Source organism: Schistocerca nitens, chromosome 1, assembly GCF_023898315.1.
Source record: "Schistocerca nitens isolate TAMUIC-IGC-003100 chromosome 1, iqSchNite1.1, whole genome shotgun sequence".
Lineage (NCBI taxonomy): Eukaryota > Metazoa > Arthropoda > Insecta > Orthoptera > Acrididae > Schistocerca > Schistocerca nitens.
In genome coordinates, this window is record NC_064614.1 from 241,287,564 (window position 1) to 241,312,453 (window position 24,890).

The 24,890-nt window shown below is 40.4% G+C and overlaps 1 protein-coding gene and 1 long non-coding RNA gene across 3 annotated transcripts in view; one reads left to right on the top strand and one right to left on the bottom strand.

Moving 5' to 3' along the window:
- Nucleotides 1-14,521, bottom strand: part of LOC126246544 (uncharacterized) — a 64,517-nt gene extending 49,996 nt beyond the window's left edge. For both annotated transcript variants that reach the window (XR_007545384.1, XR_007545383.1), the window contains exon 1: nt 14,349-14,521. This is a non-coding gene — a long non-coding RNA (uncharacterized LOC126246544). The remainder of the gene's footprint in view (nt 1-14,348) is intronic.
- Nucleotides 14,522-14,650: 129 nt separating this feature from the next.
- LOC126246508 (S-adenosylmethionine synthase) overlaps nt 14,651-24,890 on the top strand; it is a 31,161-nt gene continuing 20,921 nt past the window's right edge. Inside the window, exon 1 of the mRNA XM_049948403.1 lies at nt 14,651-14,791. The gene's annotated coding sequence lies outside the window, so the exon portion shown is untranslated. The remainder of the gene's footprint in view (nt 14,792-24,890) is intronic.

Genomic DNA, 24,890 nt, shown 5'->3' on the forward strand with positions numbered 1-24,890 from the left:
CACTCCCTGACAGCTTGCAAGCCGGCCGCTGTGGCCGAGCGTTTCTAGGCGCTTCAGTCCGGAACCGCGCTGCTGCTAAGGCCGCAGGTTCGAATCCTGCCTCGGGCATGGATGTGTGTGATGTCCTTAGGTTAGTTCGGTTTAAGTAGTTCTAAGTCTAGGGGACTGATGACCTCAGATGCTAAGTCCCATAGTGCTTAGAGCCATTCGAACCATTTGACAGCTTGCAGCACTGTTGTCAGCTTTCAACTGAGAAGTACAAACGGCTGCAGGTGAAAACAATAGTCGTCTGCAGAGCTATGGCAACACTGAGGCGCTGCCATAGAGACGTTTATAAAGTCGCGTTCATCTCGGACTGAGGTAGGCGAGCGAAGATTCCATGCCAAGACTACTGCAACAGTGGGAGACCTATTTGCCGACTCAACTATAGTTTTCATCAAGTTCCATAGTCCCTGCTGCCGTTGTTCAGATCGGCATGCTTCACTTGTAGTTTTTCGTGCCATTGACGCCTACTATCAACGTTTGCGATCTACCAATAAGTGGCACAGACAGCGGCAGCACGTAGAAAATTACGTATGTGTGTTTTCAGCACCGATGCAGAGGCAAAAATACTTCTCCCACACCCCCTCAAGGTAGTGAACTGTTTCCTCCACTCACATGAGCACATGGTCCATATCTTCGCACTAACACTGGAAAAGTGTTACTCTTTGTTGTTCAAATCTGGTAGCGGCGAAATGGCGTTGCACGTGAACGGAGGAGGCAAGACTTCCACTGGTCTACGTCATGAGCCGCAAATCCGAGGCCAGCCGAGCATCGGCGGAAATATCCGAAAGTGCGCCCTGAGAGGAGTACAAAGTGGGCACCTCTCACTCTTTCCCATGAATTTCTTCCAGGGGCCTGGTTGAATCCAATCTTGGGCCAGGAATGCTGCAAGCCGAGTGTGTATAATTCTGAGCTGATCTCCATGTTACACTTAAAGATTTTGTCTTCGTTCCTGTTCATCATTTGAATCCTTACTGTGTTGATTTATTGCAATACCACAACGTAAAAATGCTTTTCCATCAACGAATTGGCCACCACCCAAGCGTGCACATTTAACAAACGGATGATCTTTGGTTTGGATGGTTTTACCTACATGCTGATGGCTTCTGCTGACTTGTTTAAATTGGTTATGAGTTTCCCCAAAGCTGTAACATCTGTTCCTCAAGCTACACTTCTTTCAAGAGATCACAATAGCCTCCGGAAAAGATGTTAATTTAATTGGATGTTATATTCTGCATGGTCTGAAAATACAAGGGGCCGGAATTCTGCTAGCCATAAGTTGGGTAACAGGACTTGGTGTACATAAGCCAGGCCAGTCTGCCTGCCACCTGTGCATTAGCCTATGAGTAAGCTGTCGCATTTCGGAGAGATTCCTTCCATGTATCGTAGTAATGCAGTTACTGGATTAAGATTCTTAGCTCCTCTGAAAAGTTAAAATTACGAGTCTAATCATAGAAATTAAAGCCAGCCCCTAAAACTGTTGGCATAAACCACTGGTAAAAATTATCACAACTTCTTTCCTATAGATATGCCACAAGGGGCACTTGATATTGTATCCTGGGGGTACATATACGTTTATAATTTGTGCATTTATTGTACAAACAGTATGGCCATTTATTGTATAAACAGTATGGCCACTCACACCACACTTTCAACATTTACCAAGCTATAAACACATAAGCCACCCCACTACAATTCATAAACACCAATATTTTAATAATCAAAATAATGCAACTGCAGCACTGTGTATGTATACATGACTTAAATCTGACATTGTAACTCCCTTGCCTTCCGACCAGAGATTCTTCATCCCAATGTTTCTCAATGTGACTAATTTGAATTCACTTCCTTTGTACTCCCAATCTTGCTTCTTTTAATGCATGCTTAGGAAGGCTTTGGAGCAGATTAAAAGTATTTGACTTGTTTTCACGTGTTTCTGGGTTTTTTACTTCTACGGTCATGGTGGTTTGCAGAGTCTGACCCTGTGTAGTATCGATAGGAAACTCACTGGTCAATCAAGTGGGCTCAGCAGGACAGACATTTCATACTTTCCGCAATTCGAGCTTCGGGGGATCATTATCTTCCCTCTGCGGACGCTCAGCTGCTTTATCACGATGTATTTCTTGTCCTGAGTTCCTAAGTGAAGAGGGCCTTTTATAGATTCGATTGGATGCTGTCTGCTTCTCATTGTGTCGCATTTCTGGCACGTCGGTGGCAGAGAGTAAACATGGTATTGTTACGCTAGTTGCTCTGACCGCCTATGTGTCCAAGGGTGCCTGTCCTTCTGTTGCATCCCATCTTCCTTGGGGAACTTCCTTCCCTTCACGGAACACTCTAAAATGATCTGCTGCACCACAAACTGCGCAGTAAGGGGCAGATCCTCATGTGCTACGTCTCGTAATCCCTGTATCTTTACATGCGATGGAATGTGTTACAACAAAATCTATTCCCAGAAATAGCACCTGTAGGAATGTTAAAATGAGCCACATTACGCCATTTCTCCTGTTATGTTATATATTTTCCCATAAATGGCTAACACACACTGAATTCGATCGTTGTCCACCTCAGTGGGAACACTGTACACCTTTGCAGCACGTAACAGTAAACCAGCGTGTGCAACAGAAACTTGATGGATTTCACCTGTGAATGGCGCAAAGTTCATTCCGTCATTAAATTGCAACACAATATGCAGGCAAATGTCACCAGTTTTCATTTTAACGAATATCACGTTGCCAAAGAAATCATACTAAAATGCAGCTTCTTCATTTCACAAAAATCAGGCTCAGACATGGTAATTGGATGTCTCTATAGGCCCCCTGGCTCAGCAGCTGTTGTGGCTGAGCACCTGAAGGATAATTTGGAAAATATTTCGAGTAGATTTCCCCACCATGTTATAGTTCTGGGTGGAGATTTTAATTTGCCGGATATAGACTGGGAGACTCAAACGTTCATAACGGGTGGCAGGGACAAAGAATCCAGTGAAATTTTTTTAAGTGCTTTATCTGAAAACTACCCTGAGCAGTTAAAGAGAACCGACTCGTGGCGATAACATATTAGACCTTCTAGTGACAAACAGACCCGAACTATTTGAAACAGTTAACGCAGAACAGGGAATCAGCGATCATAAAGCGGTTACGGCATCGATGATTCAGCCGTAAATAGAAATATTAAAAAGGGTAGGAAGATTTTTCTGTTTAGCAAAAGTGACAAAAAGCAGATTTCAGAGTACCTGACGGCTCAGCACAAAAGTTTTGTCTCAAGTACAGATAGTGTTGAGGATCAGTGGACAAAGTTCAAAACCATCGTACATTATGCGTTAGATGAGTATGTGCCAAGCAAGATCGTAAGAGATGGAAAAGAGCCACCGTGGTAAAACAACCGAGTTAGAAAACTGCTGTGGAAGCAAAGGGAACTTCACAGCAAACATAAACACAGCCAAAGCCTTGCAGACAAACAAAAATTACGTGAAACGAAATGTAGTGTGAGGAGGGCTATGCGAGAGGCGTTCAATGAATTCGAAAGTAAAGTTCTATGTACTGACTTGGCAGAAAATCCTAAGAAATGTTGGCCTTATGTCAAAGCGGTAGGTGGATCAAAACAAAATGTCCAGACACTCTGTGACCAAAATGGTACTGAAACAGAGGATGACAGACTAAAGGCCGAAATACTAAATGTCTTTTTCCAAAGCTGTTTCACAGAGGAAGACTGCACTGTAGTTCCTTCTCTAGATTGTCGCACAGATGACAAAATGGTAGATATCGAAATAGACGACATAGGGATAGAGAAACAATTAAAATCGCTCAAAAGAGGAAAGGCCGCTGGACCTGATGGGATACCAGTTCGATTTTACACGCGAGTACGCGAAGGAACTTGCCCCCCTTCTTGCAGCGGTGTACCGTAGGTCTCTAGAAGAGCGTAGCGTTCCAAAGGATTGGAAAAGGGCACAGGTCATCCCCGTTTTCAAGAAGGGACGTCGAACAGATGTGCAGAACTATAGACCTATATCACTAACGTCGATCAGTTGTAGAATTTTGGAACACGTATTATGTTCGAGTATAATGACTTTTCTGGAGACTAGAAACCTACTCTGTAGGAATCAGCATGGGTTTTGAAAAAGACGGTCATGTGAAACCCAGCTCGCGCTATTCGTCCACTCAGACTCAGAGGGCCATAGACACGGGTTTACAGGTAGATGCCGTGTTTCTTGACTTCCGCAAGGCGTTCGATACAGTTCCCCACAGTCGTTTAATGAACAAAGTAAGAGCATATGGACTATCAGGCGAATTGTGTGACTGGATTGAGGAGTTCCTAGATAACTGAACGCAGCATGTCATTCTTAATGGAGAGAAGTCTTCCGAAGTAAGAGTGATTTCAGGTGTGCCGCAGGGGAGTGTCATAGGACCGTTGCTATTCACAATATACATAAATGACCTGGTGGATGACATCGGAAGTTCGCTGAGGCTTTTGCAGATGATGCTGTGGTGTATCGAGAGGTTGTAACAATGGAAAATTGTACTTGACTCTCAATGTAGACAAGTGTAATGTGCTGCGAATACATAGAAAGATAGATCCTTTATCATTTAGCTACAAAATAGCAGGTCAGCAACTGGAAGCAGTTAATTCCATAAATTATCTTGGAGTACGCATTAGGAGTGATTTAAAATGGAATGATCATATAAAGTTGAACGTCGGTAAAGCAGATGCCAGACAGATTCATTGGAAGAATCCTAAGGAAATGCAATCCGAAAACAAAGGAAGTAGGTTACAGTACGCTTATTAGCCCACTGCTTGAATACTGCTAAGCAGTGTGGAATCAGTACCAGAAAGGGTTGATAGAAGAGATAGAGAAGATCCAACGGAGAGCAGCGCGCTTCGTTACAGGATCGTTTAGTAATCGCGAAAGCGTTAGGGAGATGATAGATAAACTCCAGTGGAAGACTCTGCAGGAGAGACGCTCAGTAGCTCGGTACGGGCTTTTGTTGAAGTTTCGAGAACATATCTTCCCTCCTACGTATATCTCGCGAAGAGACCATGAGGATAAAATCAGAGAGATTAGAGCCCACACAGAAGCATACCGACAATCCTTCTTTCCACGAACAATACGAGACTGGAATAGAAGGGAGAACCGATAGAGGTACTCAGGGTACCCTCCGCCACACACCTTCAGGTGGCTTGCAGAGTATGAATGTAGATGTAGAAGCCTATGTTCTGAAATAACCATAGGTCAGTATCATTATTTTCGTTCTTTTGTGACCATGTAGAAAGCAAAAGTGGATCGCATTACTTATCAATACAGTCTTCATATGATAATCAGTGACTGTCCTTACAAAATTGCATCATTTGACTACAGGGGTGTTGTCGTCTGATAACAACACACATCTATACATCATGGATGCCATGGACAGACTGCACTTTGAACATGCCGCCAGGCTTGACTCAGACTTCCCACGTATGATTTTATTTCATATATTATTGATGTTACACGTACTATTATGTCCAATTATGCTAATTAGTTCTGCATCATATCTTGCCATTAGGATGGAGACTGCCCCTAAAAGGCAGAAGAATCAGCAATGATTAACAGCATGAGGATGCAGAAGGCAATGGAAACCACTGTTTTGAAGACACGCAATGTGGATCCGCAGGATATGGGGCCTCTAACTGAAAAAGTGTCAAATGATCTCTTCACTGGCAAAACTTTCTGGACTAATCCTCCAATACGATCTCCAGGATGGAACTGCCAAGAGGCAGGCGACCACAGGAAAAGATGCAAAAATGAACTAAATGGTAACTATCTACGAGTCGGGGTGTGGAATGTCAGAAGTTTGAACGTAATAAGTAAGCTAAAAGGTCTGAAAAAGGAAATTAAAAGGCTCAGTCTTGACATAACGGAGGTCAGTGAAATGAACTGGAAATATGGCAAGGACTTTTGCTCTAACGAATATAGGGTAATATCAACAGCTGCAGAATATGGTATAACAGGAGTAGGACTCGTTATGAATAGGAAGGTAGGGCAGAGAGTGGGTTATTGTGAACAGTTCAGTGACAGAGTTGTTCTCATCACAATCGACAGCAAACCAACCCCGACAACAGTAGTTCAGGTATAAATGACGACTTCGCTAGCAGACGATGAAGAGAGATGGAAGTACATGAGGATGTTGAACAGGTAATTCAGTACATAAATGGATATGTAGATCTAACAATCACGGGAGACTTTAATGTGGTTGTAGGGGAAGGGATAGAAGAAAGTGTCACAGGAGAATGTTTTATGGACTAGGTAACAGTAATGAGAGAGGAGAAAAACTAACTGAAACGCAAAAAAAAACATTTCATTTAGTGATAGCGAATATTCTGTTCAAGAATCACAAGAGGAAGAAGTGTACTTTGAGGAGACTTGGAGAGATGGAAGATTCCAGCTGAATTACATCACGGTCAGACATAGATTCCAAAATCCGAATTTGGATTGTAAGGCGTACCCAGGAGCAGATAATGACTCGGATCACAATTAAATAATGATGAAGAGGAGACTGTGGTTTAAGAAAATAGCGAGGAAGAATCACTGAGGTAGGAAGTGAGATACTGAAATACTGAGGACTGATGAGAAGCATTTGAAGTTTGCTAAGGATGTGGATACTGCGATAAGAAATACCAGAGGAGGAAGTCCGGTTGAAGAGAAGTGAACATCTTTAAAAAAAAGGCAATCACTGACGTTGGACTGCCAAACATAGGTAAAAGGAAAGTAAATGTGAAGAAACCTTGGATAACAGAAGAAATACTTCAGTTGATCGATGAAAGAAGAAAACAAAAAAATGCTCAGGGAAAGACAAGACTACATCTACATAAATTGCATAGGAATGAAATAAACAGAAGTGCACAGCAGCCAAGGCTAAATGGCTGCAGGAAAAGTGTGAAGAGATCGAAAAGAATTGTCGTTGGGAGGACTGACTCCGCATATAGAAATGTCACGAAAACCTTCGATGAAATTAAAAGCGAGGATGGTAACATTGAGAATGCAAACGCAGAGGAGAGAGTGGGTAGGTGTAAGAGCGCATGGAAAGCCACTATGTGGGTTAGGAGTTGTCCGATGATGTGACAGAAGAAACTGGAGTCGATATGGGAGACACAGGGACCCCAGTATGATCCCGTATTAGAGTCAAAATTTAACAGGGCTCTGGAAGACTTGAGAACAAATAAGGCAGATGGGATACATATCATTCCACCGGAATTTCTAATATAATTTAAGGAAGTGGCAACCAAAAGACTATTCACATTGGTGTGTAGAATCTATGACACTAGCGATGAAAGCAAATATTTCTGAAAAATATTATCCACACAATACCGTAGATAGCAAAGGCAGATAAGAGCGAGCTATCGCACAATTAGCTTAACCTCACATGCATACAAGTTGCTGACAAGGAAAATATACAGAATAATGGAAAGAAAATTAAGTAACTGTTAGATGACGATCAGCTTGGCTTTAGAAAAGGTAAAGGCACAAGAGATGTAGTTCTGACGTTGTGGTTGATAATGGAAGCAAGACTGAAGAAAAATCAGGACATGTTCATAGGTTAAGTCGACCTAGAAAAATCGTTCGATAATGTAAAATGGGAAAGATGTACGACATTTTCAGAAAGGTAGCAGTAACTAATGGTGCAAGTGCTACTCTGTGGTGAAGAGGTTAGCGCGGAGAAAATTCTTGGCGGGCCGCATCAGACCAATCAGAGATTTTCCGCTGTGCACAATTTCTTCTTTACATATTTCACCGTGGTCAGAAGCTTTCTTATACTTTTATGTTGCAGATAATGCAAAACCTGAAAACATCAATTATTCAGAATCTAGCTAACCTATAAGAGATTCATTGGGCAATGTATCGTTCCTATAAATAAACAGAGTACATTGCTTAATTAGTAACAGTTGCTCATCCGCTACACGTCTTATTACTACGAATCAAAACTTTCAAATTCCTTTTTCTCAGCTACTCTCTTCGTCCAACATTCCTATGCTCCATAAACGTGACACATCAGATATTAATAGCATATTCACAACCACGTAAATGCAATGGACAGATGAGATTAAAATATTCCGTGACAAGCTGACAGTAATTAATGAATAATGTGTGTGTAGAGCCTCGTTATATCCTGATCTACGAACAGAATGGTCATACCCTTCCCTTTCCCCTCAGAATACGACAAGCAGTAGCCATCGTTCAAGTTACCCGATTCGTGAGACCCAGTTGAACTGAATTAGATCCTAATCGTACTATACTTATTGAGTGTACTCAACACCCATACAGTACGATGGGGGCAGCAACGTTCATTTTACGAAGATAATGCAGAAGGTGGTCAAGCTACTTACACTTTTTCTGGATAGCAGTACATCAGGGCACAGATGGGCATTCAGGTTCGATACAAAGACAGACAGACACACACACACACACACACACACACACACACACACAGTTTCCGCATTCTGCTCCTAGATGGGCGAATCGGGACCGACCGATCGGCGCGTCATCCTCTGTCAATGGCGTCACTGGATGCGGTGTAGAGGCGGATGTTGTCAGGCTTCTTGACATTAGAACCACTACTAATCTGTCGGTTAGCTCCTCAGTAGGCCTCACGAGCTAAGTGCACCCAGTGCTAATTCTTCCAACAAGGAAAAAATTCCCTGTATTGGGAATCGAACCTGCATCCTCTGCGTGGCAGTCGCAGCGCAGACCACTCAGCTACAGAGCCGGACAGTAATAACAGCAGTGCTTAATACAACTCTTTTTCGTAATTTCCATTTGCAGTTCAGAGAAACATGGCATTTAAAAAACATTCGTCCCGAAAATTTGAGAAGTACTTACGCCATGCAGATTTCTTGTTGTTGTGGTCTTCTGTCCAAATACTGGATTAATACAACTCGCCACGTTATTCTATCGTGTGCAGGCCTCTTCATCTATGAATAACTACTATAGCCCACATCCACTTGAACCTGCTTGCAGTTGATTTAGGAACTATAAAGGCAATAGACACTCTGAACTTTCAAATGGTTAAAATGGCTCTGAGCACTATGGGACTTAACATCTATGGTCATCAGTCCCCTAGAACTTAGAACTACTTAAACCTAACTAACCTACCGACAGCACACAACACCCAGTCATCACGAGGCAGAGAAAATCCCTGACCCGCCGGGAATCGAACCCGGGAACCCGGGCGTAGGAAGCGAGAACGCTACCGCACGACCACGAGCTGCGGACACTCTGAACTTTGACAGCGTCGTAATTAACACGCTGTAAAATCGAAGTATGTACTCACCATTGGTGAGTATTTCACTTAGCACTATGATGTGAACACAGGTCCACAGACTGGCCATACAAGTGTGAAATGATGAAAGGAGGGGGGGGGGAGGGGAGCGCTGTTGCCTTTAATTGTTTCCTCCGGTATTCGGGGAAGTTTGTCTTTCTGTTATTTTCTTCTTAGGGTGGGTGGGGGTATTGCCTTTACTGCCTAACTGCCCATCTGTTGCGGATTCCACCTGTTGACTCACGAATCATGTTGGATGTTGTTGGCAACAGCCTTGGTCAGGAGCCCACACGATCCAGATCCAAATACACACACACACATACACACACACACACACACACACACACAGGTTGTGAACAGGCACCTTCACCTGTCTGGAACGTTTACTGCATTCTGTCAGGCCGCAAGGCAATCTAACCATTAGGGCTAGCCTTTAAGAAGCAACTGAAAACCATCTTGTGATACACATGGTGTGTAATTTTCTAGAAACTTTCCCATGTTCGAGACCTTCAGTTTTCATACTACTTCATTCTCCGGAAGTTAACTGAAAGTTTTAGGTATTGATACATGTGAAAATAAAGCACGTCGGCCTATTCCTTCACGAAACCTTCCCTGTCAACTCCACAGGATAGGTGCCATGCTTCTGAACTTGTTCGTGCAACTCAAATCACCCGTACATATCGTTTGAGCAGTATCGCAATCAGCAAGTCACTCTGTTCAACAGTTCTGTTGAAACTCTAGTATCATCAACACTCTTGCGTCAGCATATGCAACATCTTATACAGTCGTCAAAAACTTTTTAGAATTCGTAGCCTACAAATACATTAAGACGTCATATAGCCTTGCTGAAGCCTTGGTATAGGCCCTAGATTATGTTGCAATGTGGTTTCAGAAGAAATTCGAGTATTTCTACTTATCTCTAACTTTTGTTCCCTAAATACTGTTTTTGTTGCCAGTTTCCGTAATGTGTTACGTCCAGCTATTACCCAAATTTTTAATCGTCAGATCCATCACTTATTAATGTTTATGTAACCAAACACCAATAGAAAATTTCAAAAAGCTACAAAGAAGCAACGTACCTTAATAACAGGACTCGTTAAATGTGCCCAACGCAATAATAAAATAGCATACAAATAACTGAATCCTGTTCTTATGTTTCATTTTCATACTACTTCTTACGCTGTGTTTCAACATGTACTTTCTTCCAGATAGTCTCGAAGGTTCCAAGTAAAATTCGAGTTGTAAGACACGCTAACACTGTTACAGAGGCAGCATTACCAAGTAGACGGGAAGTAAGAGATTGAAACCGTTGACCATTTTAAGCAAACATCCATGGCATTTCGTCTGTAGTTAGGGAAATCATTATAACCCAAGTCATAAAGGCCGGATGAGGGTTTGTACTCCACTCCTGTACAATACAATAAACCAAAACTTTCCAAACTTTTTCTCGTGGCGACAATCATTCTAACTAGAGATGGGCAAACTGAAACACGTAACTGTTTCGAAACAAATGAAACAGTACAATCTAATGTTTCGATACGCTGTTTCGAAACAGTGAAACAGTTTGTGTTTTGTAGTCTAATATACCTACACACTTTATCATCTTGAATGTCTACTGTATGTCCATATAAACACAAATGAGGTGAGAGAGCGCTAATCATTCGCAGAAAGTATGAAACTATCACTTAGGCGTCTTGGCAATATCGTATTTCCTGCAGCAAATGCGCTGCTTTCGTGTCGTGTGACTTTCATACTTTTCAATTGGTTGAGGACAGCCATAGCTGAAGACAGAAGAACCCCCATGAACGGAACTGGAGGTGGGAGCAAACTGCAGAAACAACGGATATGCTACTGGGATTCCCACATTCCCTTACTATGGGTAATATCCCCATCCTGCTAATTTCCATGCACACATTGTGGCTAATAGGCACAGTGACTATAGACTCACAAATAACGCCAAATAATTCGAATAAATAACAAAATATAACAGAAAAAAATTTTGTCTTTCAAGGTGTTTCGAACCGTTACTATAAATTCACCACGCTTCCCAGCCCTTCCTGTTCACCATTACACTATCAGTGATATGTCAAACAGATTGCTTGCAATTATACCTACATCAAATTTATGTATTTGTCACTCTACGCCTTTTTTATTCAAAATGTTGTAGGCTTACTTGCGTTTCTTAATATGATTACTGTACATGAACAGAGAAGCGTATGTTATAAAAAAAGTGTAATTTAAATTTTTGAATGTGAATAGTATGCGTTGTTTTATTGTTTGGTTAGTGTTTATAAAGCAGATGTTACGCCATTTCGGAATAGGACACTCAGCTAGAAACGAAGCTTTATTTTCGGATATCTTAAGCTTCATGCTATTGCTTGTCAAAAAGACTTCGACAAAGAAAGTGTTTTATGAATTGGTATGTTGAGTTTCAGTACCTGTGCCGAGCCCGTATCTCGTCCGACACAGAGCGGAATGAAACATCACTGTTTCGAAACAATTAGTCCGTGCCAAGCACAGGTGGACTGAAACAGCCTTATTTTGAAACAACGATACAGTTTCCGTGTCTGGCTCGAGATCGAATCTGGTCCGGTTATCCGAGACAGGGACGGAATGAAACACCACTGTTTCGAAACAGTGAACCACAGCCGTTCCGAAACACTGAAACAGTTCCACGTATCGATACACTGTATCGGAACATAGAAACAGTGGCCAAGTCTAATTCTAACACAGGGTTTCACAAGGCTATCACTGATGTTAACAAAAGAGAATCTGTTGAAGCAATTTATATTTTAAAGCAATATCAGTTTTCACATTTAATTTCTGAGTGCAGTATAGTAGTACGTTAAACACCTTTCCACAGATACAAAACTTTTCGATACTATTACGAATTCAATGTCTATAGTGAGCCTGACGAGAATTACAAATCTGTTATATTAGCTCGGGTATAGGGCAAATTCACACGTATTTCCTCAGCTTTCTCAAACTTGCACATTTAACTGTTTTTGTATGTCAAAATAGAAAATACACTCTCACACGAAAATGCTGTACAAAACTGCTGAAAAACGATGACTGCTCTTTTACGTAGGCGGGGTAATATTGCTCAATAGAAATCCAGTAGTTGCATATATCTGATTCTTGGTACTTACGTTTTATAGTGCAGTTGTTCTTCAGATCTCCTAGTTCCTCCTATCTGACACGTGATCTATGTTTACAACGAATGAAGGGTGTTCTGTATAATTTTATCCGAACTTTTTCATTTGTTTTACAAATTGAATTTACACCTTACGCTACACTCCGGGTGTAGGAGCACCCAGTTTGGAAAGAGCTCAAGTAAACTGTTAATTTTATATTTGCTTATTACATTCATTTCAGCCCAGATCACACGTTCCAAGGAACAACTGCTTCGAAAATAAGGAACACGAAGGGAGGTAGGACAGAGTAGCGTTTTCTACCGTTTTTCTTTCTTATATTATAATCATAAACCTGTTTTCTTTACCAAAAGACACACAGTTTTTCATCAGCCAATAGTCAAATTTTTTTCGCTTCTGCAAATAGACTATAGTTACATAGATGAACCATATGAAAATAAAACATGAAATCTGTAAAATCACTACGCAGTTCAACCAAAATATTTCAGTAACACGTCTTAGCTTTCAGTTTAAGAGCTGACACTAGTGACTTAATCCATCGAAACAAGGTCAAGTATATTTAAATTAACTTCAGTCGATGGTGTCTTATTAGGGGCAAATGTTATCGCTACAATGTGATTTAATAAGGAGTATTTGCGACACTCATGTCGCAAGGTTATTTTTCCGATTAAATTCTATAAGACAAGCGATAATTTTGCTCCCTTTACAGAAAAGGGTAACTACTAAGCTGGTTGTACTAAATTTCTAGGCCACTATCTAAAAAAAATGATATAGATTTAAAGAAAGTATAACACCTAGAGACATACTCATCAGAGACAAGTGATGTACACATGAAGAAGACACGTACTAGCGATGCTAGCCATCTGGATAGTCACTTTCAACTTGTTATCTTCATCATGTGTCCTGGATATATTGCTTTCTCGATATTTATTGTCTCAGCTTCATCTCCCAACAATCGTTAAAACCAAAATTTATCGCGCGGTAAGTAACATTTTTTACAGAACTAACTCGGTGTAAATACCTGCTTAATAGTACTGCGTCTGGTGGATTCAGTTGTCACAATTAACAACCACCACATCTGTAGCCCATCGTAAATATCTTACTTTGGGCAACAGTGTTTGCGCTTAACGTTTCCAATTGGCCCATCTCCACTATAAAGAATCACGGATAATTTCCAAAACATAACGAAATCTTCTAACAAGGGAAATGAGCTTAGGATATTAGCGCTTTAACAGTGAATACCTATAGGAATTGCGTGAAGATGTCTAATGTAACAAAATTTTAGTTCCCTTTTGCATTTTTCATGGTTTGAGTACGAAATATGTACGTAACATGGACCAGGATATTCGTGGGAGCGTTTTTAGTAGCTAACAGGCCTGTAAGTTTTCTGAATACACTTGCAATTTTAGTTTTTATAACGAAAAGTGCCTTAAATATGGCGTGCGAAGATAAATATCAGCTACTGATTAATCTGTTACCACAGTCTTTATTTCACACTGATATTCGTTGGCTTCACCAACTCACATCGAGATTATCTTCGAATCTGACCTAGACTTCCGGCTACGCTCGGTTTGTCAACACAAGCAGTGTTTCAGGAGACGATCACACACCAGCTAAATTTTAAGTAGATTTTTTCGTAAGTCCGTAAAAACTGTTTGAAATAATTTTCGTTTACCTGAAATAAAATTCGAAAATAAGGACGAAATGATGCCATCTGCGGCGCATACGAACACTTCGATGCGTTTGGTGCTGGACAAATATTCACCGGACTACCAAAATCAAAAGAAAGAACAACATAAATAAAATAAACGAATGAGATCCGCACCTAGAAAACAATGCGAATAATTCTCTCATTTGCTGTGTTAACCATTGAGTGATTGCTCCAATCTGGTTACTGCAATTGTTCGGCCAGACGTAATTTTTCCCCGTAACACGTTTTCAAAACACTTCACCACATGGCGCAGCGACTGGCCCCAGGTGTATCCCCACCACAAGCACCAGGTCACCTAATGGGCAAGAGCAAGCACGAGTCACGCTGCACTGTATTGTAACTGGGCGACTGTCATATGTACACACACTTATTTTAGAACAGTGGGAGTGGCTAGAGGTCGAGGGCGTGGAGGAAGTCGCATTTCTCTCAAAGAGATCATAACAATGATATAGACTCACGTGCAGTCTTCGTGTGCAGGCGATTGCGCAATAAAGGAGTTGCGTCGCTGTTGCCTCATTTGCGCCAGAGATTATAACCACGACGCGATCCCACTCGGCTCACAGTTCGTCGTTGGACGTCGACTTGGGCACAAGCAATTGGTACGTTGTACATGTGAGCTTACATCTTTCCAAGTGATACACCGGTACTAGTTTACATAGAGCCGATGATGTGCGGTGAGTTCGGAACGAAGGCTAGGACGAAACTAGCTATACTGTCAGATGGAACACTCGATCTGTGCTTCCAAAAAGACGCGGCAGTTAATATTCACTTTCAGTATTCATAAGAAGTTACCAATTTTCGAATTGATCCGTCGTACCAAATACATCCTACAGTCGTTTAACGGTTCTGTTTTCATAGGGTGCAAACTGTCTTCAATCAGCATGCTTTCCTTGTGTTTGTAGGCAATATTTCAGAAGCAAAAACTGAATTGTTGGGCAACAGTAGGGGTTTTTCCTTAAACGGTCGTAAGTTTGAGAGTTATATAAAAAAAGGCTAAGGAATGGATTTGTCTTTTGAAACTGCAATTAGTGACGGTTAATATGTCGCAAGTACACATTTCGGGTGAAGAGGCTGATCAAAAAGCTCACACTGAAAAAAATAAGCAAGTTCTTGGACATGTTTTTGGATGCCGTAAAGTTGGAGGAAAACTGTCTACCTCTCAAGACGAAAATGCACTAGCTTCATTAAGATTTTCGTACTCATTTAAGCTGTATTTCCACCTAACGCTTAGTATTCCTCAATTTTCTTCAGGGGCTACTTTTACTTTTCATAACTGTGTATCGATGCATGCAAGCATCTCGTAAAGTCGTCACCGTATTGCTATATAAGAATTTAAACGTGAAAATGAGTAAATACTTCAAAGTGTGGGAGAAGACGGCGACGTCAGGTACAAAAACCGTGTTCAGTTAACGTTATTTCTGTTGAGGATGTTAAATGATTAACTGCACCTCCCTTTCATCTTCAGCCCTCAGTCTTAACTTCGATATATAACAGCGCCCAAAATGTCAATGAGTCATAAAACATGGGCGAAATTTTCGATTGGTTAGTATGTGTATAGGGCCAAGATGTGTCCACACCACAATGCCTCTTTCCTCCTCGTGCGACCGAGCTAGGTGGCGTAGTGGTCAGGACGCTGGACTCGCATTCGGAAGGACGACGGTTCAATCCCGCGTCCAGCCATCCTGATTTAGGTTTTCCGTGATTTCCCTAAATCGCATCATGCAAATGTCGGGATGGTTCCTTTGAAAGAGTCCCTAATCCGACGACTCGCAGTTTGGTCTCCTCCCCAAAATCAACCCAACCCCCTCCTCGTACGCAATCATGGCCACAAGGAAATAAAATGGCACGCACAAAATTTGTGGAAAGAACTAATTGAGCGTTCTCGTGCCCACACGTTGCGTTATTGCGCAAGCAGTCAGCTTTGGTTGAGCTTCTGTGCTCGGGAGCTTGTGCTGGAAAAAACAAAAAACTGACTTGTAGGTAAAGAATCGGGGTACGAGAAATACGAATTGTCGACCAGTTTGTTTTCAAATTTCAGTTCACAACGAGATTTTACATTTTCTGCGTGGGCAACTGCAGTGATAAGACTGACACAAACATTTCGCTAGGTAGTAACCAGCGACTTATATACCATTCTGAACTATTTATTTCGCTTTTCAGTGCTTATTCCTGAAACTGATAAATACTTTAGAGCTGTTAACTTTTAATGTGTCATTTCTGTTTTTATAAAGTTGTGTACGCAACTGTAATCATGGAAGATAATACGTAGATTAACATCCTCGGACTCGACAAATTTGGAAATTTCATAGACGCCAAAATCCCCTATCATTAGTGTCCATTTCTCGTTCTAGTAACTACACATATATTGTCAGGCTCCTCAGTTTTTGGGCTATTGAGCCGTCATAGCACAGTTCCCACATAATTCTCATAAGACATTACTGTTTTCAGAAAAGATACAGGTTTTCCCCTATCTTGGCGTTGCGAAAAGTGTTAAGTTTTTGTTATTCAGCATAGTTTTAATGTAAGGTATCTCAATCCACTTAATTTGAATTTTGGGTAAAATTTGACTTCGGGCGGAGACTGCATAGTGTGCTAATATTGGCAACGCGAAATCTGTACGAGCACACTAAGTGGATCAGTGGTTTTTAATTAAATTACGGAAGAAGGTAGTGGATCAATGTTTCCTTAATATACAGAAAGCATCCTGTATTATAAACAAACATTAATCCTCCAAACTCGTCATGTGACTTAATTTAAAAAAAAATTGAACCACTCAATCATCCAAGATAACATTCAACGCTGCCGTACGTAAAATTTAAACGAATCTTGTTAATATTTCAGTACTTGCTGTCTAAATATAGCTCATGGAGTAAGAGATTTGCAGCGTGATCAATAGGTTGCTCCCATAGTTGAAAAGGTACAGTTTCAATGCGCTAACGTTTTAAAGTTTTCGATAGTTTAACACAAACCGTACGAAGAAGGTGCGTTTCGGAGACCTTTCACTGCGTCCACCCACCTCACCGCCGTCCCACACCGAACTCAGGGTTATTGTGCGTTTCGGCCCGCGGGTGCGGGGTGGGCGTCTCATACCAGACGAGTGTAACCCCAATGTTTGCGTGGTTGAGTTATTATGGTGTATGGGTACGTGGAGTGTTTGCGCAGCAATCGGTGACATGGTGTAACTGAGGCGGAATATGGGAACCAGATTTTGCCGAGACAGATGGAAAACCGCCTTAAAAACCATCCACAGAATGGCCTGGACACAGGACCTTGACCCTGGCCGCTCGGGAAGCAGCGCGTAAGACCGCGCGGCTAGCCGGGCGGGCTTAAATTTGCATGATTTCCTAATGTACGTGCTTAAAATTTCTGTTCTGTATTTGCAGTATGTATTTCTGCAACACAAATTTCATTCTTTAAATTATAAGCCTTTTCCATATGTTTACCGATTTTTTAAAAAAATTGTTCATCTTGGTGCACCTCACAACCGACGAATACAATGCAAGGTCGCAGAATCCATCGCCAGGTTGCGCGATCAGTATTAACAGATACAATGTCTATAGACATTGCGCTAGGTTACCGATTGCTTGTATTCCCAAGCGCTCAGATGAACTGCATGTGAATCAGCCATGTGTGGCAATGCTGCTGCCTGCTGCGTCTCGTTTGTATAGTAATTAACGTAGTTTTGTTTCGCCATGCCCACTTAGCGTACGCACTTAAAAGTTCGAATTTATAGTTGAGAAGCACCAACCACTCTGAAAAGCGAAGTTCAAGCAAGAGTTCCCACTTTACGAAAAATGAATAAAAATATAAGAACACTCACTCTCACGGATTTTGCATTGCTCAGAATTTTGAAGCTTGGGATAGGAGTAGAAATTTATGGAGAATTCATAGCATCAATCATGATATACATATAAATATCTTATTTTGAGTTATTTATGAAAACTAGTGTACCGTTGAAGTTTCTACGTGCTAAATAGACAAGATATTAAATGGACATTTATGGCACAGGAGCTGATATATTTGCGAAAAAGACTGGAGGGATTTACACAGCACACTTGGTGTCAATGAAAAGTGAAATGTAGCCTATTCTGTAAGCTGAGTAATGAAGCTGTGGGGTTTGTTTAGTACTTACCCTGTGCTGCTTAGTACTTATCCCTGTGCTGCTGGGGGAAAGATAGGTGGGAGTGACCATTTGCTGCCATCCACACCCCCACCCTTCTCTCCCTGGATCTGCTTATGTTCACAGCAATCTGCCCTTAGCATTTTCTTCCCCTGCTCCAAGAACCTGTTCTCTCCATCTTATTTTCAGTCTATTTAGAGATCTTTGTCCTAAGGGTTTCTTCTCAAATTTACCTGTCGTGATCCCTCCTATCTCCTATAGATGTGGCCAGCCCATCTGTCTTCTTGTCTTGGCTAGGAGATTTGTGCTGTGCCATTTTCAGTTCAGCATATTTTGGCAATGTGTCTTTTATACTGATATCAGGACAGCTCTGTCTCGATTGAGATCCATCCACAATCCTTGCCGATACTGATTCTAGTGTTACAATAGTAGGAAACTTCGTAAACTCTCAGGCTCCATTCCTAAATTGGTGGGGACGGGAGGCAGAATTTAATGCATTATAAACCTGCTCTGCATGTGAGGACAGCCTTCGTCACAACCCATGAGATTACCATGCTGGCTTTTCGTCAAAGTGCTGATTGCCGTGATGTTGAGTGCCCCTCACCTAAAATAACCATCCTTGTCTTGGCTTCAACATCTGATCATCATATTCCTACATTCCTCCCCCACCAATTGGTCCAAATGTTTTCTGCAGGATTTTAAAAAATCTTCAACTTTCTCTCTTACACTTACTGTTCTGTGGATTTCTGCCCCCATATAGTAATAGGTCCTAGTCTGATTATAATTTTAGATGTCCTTTTTTGTATGACAGTGTTCCAATAAATTTCAGTGCCCATTTTCCTTAAATTTGTTTTTTGTATGTTGTGGGACCCACAGATCCATCTGATAACTGCTCTAAGTGTTAATGTTGTGGAGAAATCTGATGTATGGAGACATGTCATTTTGTGTTGTTGAGTAAAGTGAAATACAAATAACGAAAAAAAAATCTGCCCAAGAAAATCTATTGCAACAGATGTACAACCGGTCTTGGAATTCTTATGAAAAAAGTGGGGCGTGGAGTGAGTTGCTATGAAGTATATTGCACTGGAAATATATTTGATGATACTGACTCACATTCCCATGTTTGAAACAACTGAAAGCAAAACAGAACTGAAAAACAAAGTATATCAAGAGGTGAACCTGAGAGAGAGAATGAGAAATTACACATTCACAAGAACATTATTCTTAGACAAAAATTTAGAAATCACAAAATGGACTGAAATGTACTGTGGATTGCATTGCATAATTTACCAGTGAAGAATAGATTGAACTTCAGATGATTACAGCAAATGAGATATTACACCAGGAAGTGAAAAGCAAAAGCAGTGAGGCTGTTTCAGTAGAGGAGAAGCAGACTAAAAGAAAAATCAAATAATTAAAGACTAAAAAAACTGCAGTGTCACTCCCTCACACTTCAAATGCTTTCTGCTACCATCCAGGGTGCAGTATAGCTTCAGTGGGTGAGATGACACTGGACAAATGGTTGTCACTAATGGATTTAAAACATCTATAAGTTTTCTGCAGTTTCCACAAATTACCTGAGGAATATACCTGGATATGTTTTTCCAAGATGATGCAACAAATTCATTTCACCTACTTTCAGTAATGACCTGAGCAGTAATGAAATGTTCTTTTGTCTTTGTAGAATAATTCCTTTAAGCTAACAAAGCAATGCATATGAAATACACATGATCAGTGGACTGACCTGTTTCTAGATTTATTCAACATCTTTCTCCTTACTGACTTGTTCTGTGTAACATTATGCAGTTGTATTTCATTTCATTGCATATCAGTTAACTTACAAGAACAGTTAATAAATCTCCACAGAAACTAATTCCTATCCTGTAATTGTTCTGATCACTGCAGAAACTGAATTTTACGAACATCTGTAGTACAGTTCCCACAAAAAAGAGAGATAAAGTTCGCGTTTCTTGAAGTGTAAGATTTTGAGACTTGTTCAACATAATTACTTGCATATCAGTTCCTAATGAAACTTTTTCACACACAGACTGCCTAATGTAGCCCATACTATGGCTGATAGAGTGTTCATTTAATGATTCTAATCCAGCGTCACAAGAAAAACTGCTTGAAATATTCACCACAATCATTGAAAAGTACTGTACAATATCGTTCTCAAGTAAGATGCCTATGATTTTTCTGTGAGAAAAATGACAAACTTGTCACTGTCAATTTAAAATTGTTTAACCCAGTCAACATGCTCGTGTCCAAACTGTTTTTATTGGATACAGATAGCTATTCTGTAAAAAGCTGCCCTCCATCAATAAATTATCATGTAACTTTGGATTAAGTATAAGGTTCAAAAGTTGCCACTTAAACTATAAGAAACTATTATTGTGAGGCAAAGTCCTCAAGGTTTACAAAGTGATCAGAAATTTTTTAGATATTTCCATATGAAGCTCCACATGTTGATGTACCATGCTGCAGTCAGATCTGTGTCCGAACAGGGAGAGGCCTGTGACAATGATAACCAAAGAACCATCTACGTGGCCAGGTAATCGTGTATTACTGCATTGGCTAGCTGCTTTGCCTTATCCGTAGACCAGCAGCTTGTGTTAGCAGCAAACAATGTATCAAAACTAATATATAGCATTCCAAATGCCCTGCATGTGTAATGGACATTTGCTGCCATTAACAACTGTAAACCATCCAAAATAAAATCACCAGTGATGAAGGATATGGATGTAAAAATAAACATGATGTAGAAAATATTCTAACTATACAATGAAATAGTAGAATAAGGGAAAACGAACACTGAAAGAGAAACAGTTGTGTTGCAATAAGTTTGACAGCTGTTTAAAAAAGAAGGGGAGAAGACAGTGATACTAGTAAAATACTTAAGAGTTGAAATTTCTGAGTTACAGGGGAATGTGAGTGTTATTTAAAATTTACGAATTTAGATTTATTTTGATGAACTGCCTTCTCTTGAGGAAAATGCAAGAGAATTACCACATGGTCACAAGGAGAGACAATGGCTGGCCATTACTTACTTAACGTGAAATTCTAAATATTGACAGTGGAAACATATAAAAGTAGGAAAAAACTAACCTAGCTTTGAGACCTGTTCGGAGGAAAAGGTACAGTTTGGAAAGTGTTAGAATAGAGGGGTAGGTCATTCAGACCCCATGTTGTGAACACACAACTTCTTTTCCTTTCTCAAAACAGCTGACTCTCAACCTGGTGTTTGAGTAACCTTACCCTTCTAATATTTTCTTGCTTGAGGAAGGAACTAACAGTTCCCAAGCCAGGATGACTTTTTCCTACTTTTGTCTATCAATGTAATTAGAATTTCTCCTCTGGAAGTGCTGGACAGTCAGCCTGTCTACTTCTAAATTTAATTTCCTCAAGTGAATTCATTGTGACTGTAATTTTAATTGTTCCTGAAAATCACCTTTATAATGTTTCTTTAATTTGTTGACTGGGACACACAGAAATTATTAGAAAGTTACATAGAAGAATGGAAAGAAAAAGGACAGGGATGCTGGGCAGTAAATAGTTTAGCATTGGAAAGGGTAATGTATCAGGAGCTATACTGTCATTAAAGGTAATAGCAAGGAAAGTAATGAAAAAATATTTTCTACTCATGTGGTCACAGGAAAAACCTTGTACAATGTTGAATTGGAATGAAAGATTATGTAGAGAAAGCAGCAAAGTGAAAGCCCAACAAACTGTTTTTTCCAGATAAGATTAATTCACTGATATAAGGTAAGCTAAGAACTAATAAAGGGCTAGAAAAACTGCTTATAACAGAATTAAGGTTATAAACAAATACAACAGAAAAGTAAGACATAGTACTGGTACTGGAATAACATAGTAATAGAGAAGTAAATTCAGATCTGTGGATCACAGAATAGTATGAAAGTGAATCTAGGTAGGAACTGTAAACAAAACAGTAACAGAAGTTTCGAATAGGTGTGAAAATATGGCATGTAGTCAAGTTTCTGCTGCTGGTTGGTGAGTAGGTTTTATCTATCCAATTACCTTATTTTGCCTAAGATTTATTTAGTTTTTAGCCCTCCTAGAGAGCTGCATAAATGGAGAATGTTAGCTCTGACTTGCAACTATTATGAGGAGGATACATGTGTAAGTGGGAATTTAAGGAGATGGGACATGGATAAACTGACTAAACCTGAGGTTGTACAGAGTTTCAGGGAGAGCATAAGGGAAAAATTGACAGGGGAAATAAATACAGTATAAGGAAAATGGGTAGCTTTGACGGATGAATTAGTGAAGGCAGCAGAGGATCAAGTAGGTAAAAAGACGAGGGCTAGTAGAAATACTTGGGTAACGCAAGAAATATTGAATATAATTGATGAAAGGGGACAATATAAAAATGCAGTAAATGAGGCATGCAAAAAGGAATACAAACGTCTCAGAAATGAGATCGACAGGAAGTGCAAAATGGCTAAGCAGGGATGGCTAGAGGACAAATGTAAGGATGTAGAGGCTTATCTCACTAGGAGTAAGATAGATACTGTCTACAGGAAAATTAAAAGAGACCTTTGGAGAAAAGAGAACCACTTGTATGAATATCAAGAGCTCAGATGGAAACCCAGTTCTAAGCAAAGAAGGGAAAGCAGAAAGGTGGAAGGGAGTATATAGATGGTCTATACAAGGGTGAGGTACTTGAGGGCAATATTATGGAAATGGAAGAGGATGTAGATGAAATGGGAGATAAGATACTGCGTGAAGAGTTTGACAGAGCACTGAAAGACCTGAGTCGAAACAAGGCCCCGGGAGTAGACTACATTCCATTAGAACTACTGACGGCCTTGGGAGAGTCAGTCCTGACAAAACTCTACCATCTGGTGAGCAAGATGTATGAGACAGGCGAAATACCCTCAGACTTCAAGAAAATATAATAATTCCAATCCCAAACATAGCAGGTGTTGACAAATGTGAATATTACCGAACTATCAGTTTAATAAGTCACAGCTGCAAAACACTAACGCAAATTCTTTACAGACTTATGGGAAAACTGGTAGAAGCCAACCTCAAGGAAGATCAGTTTGGATTCCGTAGAAATATTTGAACATGTGAGGCAATACTGACCCTATGACTTATCTTAGAAGATAGTTTAAGCAAAGGCAAACCTACGTTTCTAGCATTTGTAGACTTAGAGAAAGCTTTTGACAATGTTTACTGGAATACTCTTTCAAATTCTGAAGGTGGCAGGAGTAAAATACAGGGAGCTGAAGGCTATTTACAACTTGTACAGAAACTAGATGGCAGTTATAAGAGTCAAGGGGCATGAAAGGGAAGCAGTGGCTGGGAAGGGAGAGAGACAGAGTTGTAGCCTCTCCCCGATGTTATTCGATCTGATTCTTAACAGCCTAGGACACATCATACATTGATTTCAAACATCTGACATTATTGGGCAACTGGACTGCAGAATTTGTACTCTATTACTGCAGGTTCCACTGTGTTGCAGTTTGGGAAGACCCCAGCTGTTAGGGAGTGCATCTTTCCGTACCTTGAAATGTCACAGCTCTTTACTCTTCCTTTAGAACAAAAACCTTTATTCCTTCTTTGAAGTTAGTGGATTTGGATCCATAGATGAAGTAAGTTTGGAACACACTTACAGTATGTCATGGCCATATGTTTGTGTGTACTAAGGTTGCTCTTTAGTTTAAAACTGAATATAGTCTCATAAAGCCTTAACAGAACTACTTTGTCTACAGGCATAGGGTAATGTATTATTAAGATTAAGCTGCGCAGCAGGAGAAGCAAATGTTCTTTTGGGAACTAGGGACAGATTCTAGGTAAGCATACTGATGCATGATAAGAACTGTATGGGGAAGTAACAGATAAGATTTGATGTTTTATGTTGGTAATATTCTGTAAAACTGCCACTGTGCCAAGCAAAGCATATAATGTACTGTGAATAGCCAGAGAACCAATCAATCATGTAGTGCTTGCTAAAGTAATTCTTTCTCATTGCAGTGGGCAACAATTAGTATAAACAGCATCACCCAACATTATTTTTTAGAAATATGTGAACATTCTGTAATGAATAAGAAGTTAGCATTCAAGGTGTCTCTTGGGGGCAAGTGTCCTCTTTGTCTGCCCCCTCCTCCAATAATGGCAGAAAAATGCAGGCTCATGTTTGGAATGTAGAAATTAAAAAGAAGGTAAATCAGATATTGCCTATTTTCTCAAGATGAACGTTGGACGACAACAGTGCAGCAACTGAAAAGAATCCTACCGCCATTGGTATTCTCGAAGTATTTGTTTTTCAGCAGATAGAAAATGCTGGACAAAGGCGGCTGGAGACGTAGTGAATTTTTAGAAACGAGGGGTAACGTTTCTATTTGCTGTCCTGCTTTTACACAAAGCAGGATTAGGCACATTCCTAATTCAGGCACACCGCTCTTTCACTTCAACGTTTCTATTTTGCTACTGCGCTTTCGCACATTTATTTCCTTTGAAATTGGCTGCCTTTACTCACGGCCACATCCGTCTCGAAAGTGTTTTCTAATGTATGTAGGAAATTGCTTTTAAAAAAATATCGAAGATAGGCT